Raw genomic sequence first — 3,661 nt, forward strand, 5'->3', positions numbered from 1 at the left:
TTTCCAAGTGAGTCACTAGTTCGAACTGTGAAGGTAGAAGTGAGAAATCAATTGGAAAAAGATTCAATTTCTGATTCATGACTCTGCAGTTAGTTTTAAATTAAATAAAAATGTACATAATTTTCAACTCAAACTCTTGACTAAGTACGTCTTCTGAAAAAAATTCGATCATCATTCCGGAGACAAAACCGAATTCTGACTTTTAAAAAAAATTACCTATACTCTACTTAGGACTTTGAGTCACCATTTAAGAAAAAAAAAAGAAAAAAAAAGAAGAAAAAAGCCGACTTATGACTTCGGAGTCAGCTTTTCAAATTCAAACTTCTGCAACTCCAATTCTCAATTTCGACATAACAATTTCTCTATTCCCCTTCCAATTATCTTAACAAGTGTTTACTAATGTCATAAAAATCGTAACAACAAAAATCAAATCACGATAGATATGACCTTCTATCTTCTATATATATAAAAGCGAAAATGTATGTATGTATGTATGTATGTATGTGTGTATGTTTGTGTCTGCTAAAACTTTCGACAGATACAAGAAAAATTTACAAACTCGGTATCATATCGAAGATCCATCCTTCGCTCAAAAAATATCGAAAAATTGGCCAAAACCGTTAATTTTTTCACCCTGAAATCGACAATTTTCAACAGAGGGGGGGGGGGGTCAACAAAAACGGCCCTCTCGACCGGTTCTACGCATGCGTCAGATGACGTCATGACCTGATTTACTTTAAATAGTTGAAAAACTGAGTAAATTTTGTGGACGTCGCGTTAAGTTAGTTGATTAACGCGTTGGTTCATTATCTAAAAGTTTTGGGTTCGAATCGTGGTGTGAGATGTCTTTTTTTTTTTTTTGGATTTTTTAAATTTAAATATTGAACCAGTGTTATTTAAGCCATTTTTCACGTAACGTTCGTTTTTCTGTTTTTTTTTTTTTTTTTTTTTTTTTTTTTTACTTCGCTTATCCACCTCCGACCAAACACCCCAAAATACCCGGGTACCCACCGATTTTTTAAATTTTAATATCGAAACAGGCTTATTTAAGCCATTTTTCACGTGTTCATCTTTGTTTTCATCGTTCGTTTGCCTTACGTTACTTTTTTGTGTTTTTTCCCGCTTAAGTGTTAACGTTGTTTTCTTTTTTTTACTTAGCTTATAACAAACAAATCTACATCGTCGTCGTCGTCGTCGTAACGCTCGACGACTTCCGGTCGCGCACCTGTCAATTTTGTTCTTAAATAAATTCAAACATCTTTCACTAACTAATTCTGGCTGACCGATTTTATTTTCAAACTTCCCCTCAGGGCTTCCGGTTCGATCCTACCCCCCCCCCTCCGGGTTCTTTTTTATTTAACACCACACACACCTACAAACACCCGGGCAACGCCGGGTACCCCAGCTAGTCTATATATATAAATCTCAAACGTCTGTTAGTATGCATGTTTGTATGTCCGCCTAAAACTTTTGACAGACACAACCAAACTTGACAAATTTGGTATCATATTAAAGCTCGAACCCCCGGACGACAAATATCAAAATTTTGGCCCAAACGGTCAAGTCCTGTATGAGAACTCCTAACTTGGTCAGCTGGCCGTTTTTCTGCAGGGGAAGGTGACATTTTTTTCGTTTTTCCTGTGTATTTAAGCAGTAATAAAGTAATAATCTACTGATATTTATACGTAATTGAAAAATTCCTTAGTCATGTCACATGACGTGACGTCACCACGCTGCAATGGTTATGTCTGCAAGCAAAACAATGCATATAATAAGAGATAATTATCGGAAAAAAGGCGAGTATCATACAAATTAAAATGTTAGCGTACACGTTATGAAAACGATACTTAAGTTTTTATCGGGTTAAAAATTGTAAAATATGATAGTTAAACGAAAAATTACTAGCAAAGCAGTCCAGAACAAAAAAAAAATTACGCTTAAAAATAATGACCGATGAGACGAAACGATAGCTACGTTTATAAAATGATAACAAGTGGCCATTTTCTTTTTAGTATTTTTCTTTGAGGGAGGGAGGGAGAGAGAAAGAGAGAGAGAGAGAGAGAGAGAGAGAGATGTCTAGACATCTTGATGTGTTTGTTTATTTTTTTTTTTCTTTTAGAACCAATAATTGTCGAGTGACGTTTATTTCTCTAAAGCTTGACATGCCAGTCATGCATGACCTCCTCCTTATTTTCGAGTGACGTTTGTTTCTCTAAGGATTGACATGTGAATAATATACAATCATTGTTATAATATGCGAGTGACCTCCCTTGGATGTAGCTTCGTTTCAAATACCATTAGATTAATAAACAATCATTGTTATAATGCGCGGGTGACCTCTCTTTGGGAAAGATAGGATGGCTTGAATTCTAATCAGATACTACACTTTGATCTTAGAAAAAGACCAAGTAACCGTATAATATAGTGTAATTTCCAACCGAACATTAGCTTCTATTAAAAAAAAGATACATATTTTTATATTTAGCGTGTACTTAATTGAGACAAGACATCATATTCCAAAAATCATATCACTGAACAGATCATTATTAATTTTAAGGATGTGTATATGATTATGTGTTTCTATTATTGGATTCACTCCAAAACTAATTAATCGATCATTATGAATTTAAATTATGTGTGCATGTTTATATATTTCTACGTATTAGATTCACTCCTAAACTAATGAATTTTAACGATGTGTATATGTTTATATATATGTCCGTATTAGATTCACTCCTAAACTAGTTAACCGATCATTATTAATTTTAATTATGTGTATATGATTATATCTTTTTGTGTCTTGGATCTAACTAATTTATTAATCATTATGAATTATATGTGATGTGTATCTTTGTATATGTCTATAGATGTCATATTCCAAAAAGCACATACAATGTTCACTTACAAAAGTAAGGTAATGTATTTATGTGTACTAAAATTATGAATGATCTTGTGCAGTATAGTGCCGATTTGACAATTTTGAAGGTGCTTGTGCAATATAGGTCCGATTTGACAAATTTGAAGGTACTTGTGCAGTATAGGTCCGATTTAAAAAATTGAAAGGTACTTGTGCAGTATAGGTCCGATGTGACAATTTTGAAGGCGCTTGTGCAGTATAGGTCCTATTTGACAATTTTGAAGGTGCTTGTGCAGTATATGGCCGATTTGAAAATTTTGACTGTGCTTGTGCAGTATTGGTCCAATTTGACAATTTTGAAGGTGCTTGTGCGGTATAGGCGCGTTTTGACAAATTTGAAGGTAATTGTGCAGTATAGGCCGATTTAACAACTTTGATTGTGCTTGTGCAGTATAGTTCAGATTTGACTATTTTGAAAGTGCTTGTGCAGTATAGGTCCGATTTACAAAATTGTAAAAGTGCTTGTGCAGTATAAGTCCGATTTGAAAATTTTAAAGGTGCTTGTGCAGTATTGGTCTTATTTGACAATTTTAAAGGTGCTTGTGCAGTATAGGTCCGTTTGGAAAATTCTGAAGGTGCTTGTCAGTATAGGTCGAATTTGACAATTTTGGAGGAGCTTGTGTAGTATAATTCCGTTTTGACAATTTTAAAAGTGATTGTGCAGTATAGGTCCGATTTAACAATTTTAAAGGTGCTTGTGCAGTATAGGGCGATTTTACAATTGTTATTGTGCTTGTGCAGTGT

This window comes from Euprymna scolopes, chromosome 9, assembly GCF_053919585.1.
Source record: "Euprymna scolopes isolate OS-2025 chromosome 9, ASM5391958v1, whole genome shotgun sequence".
In the NCBI taxonomy this organism is placed as follows: Eukaryota; Metazoa; Mollusca; class Cephalopoda; order Sepiida; family Sepiolidae; genus Euprymna; species Euprymna scolopes.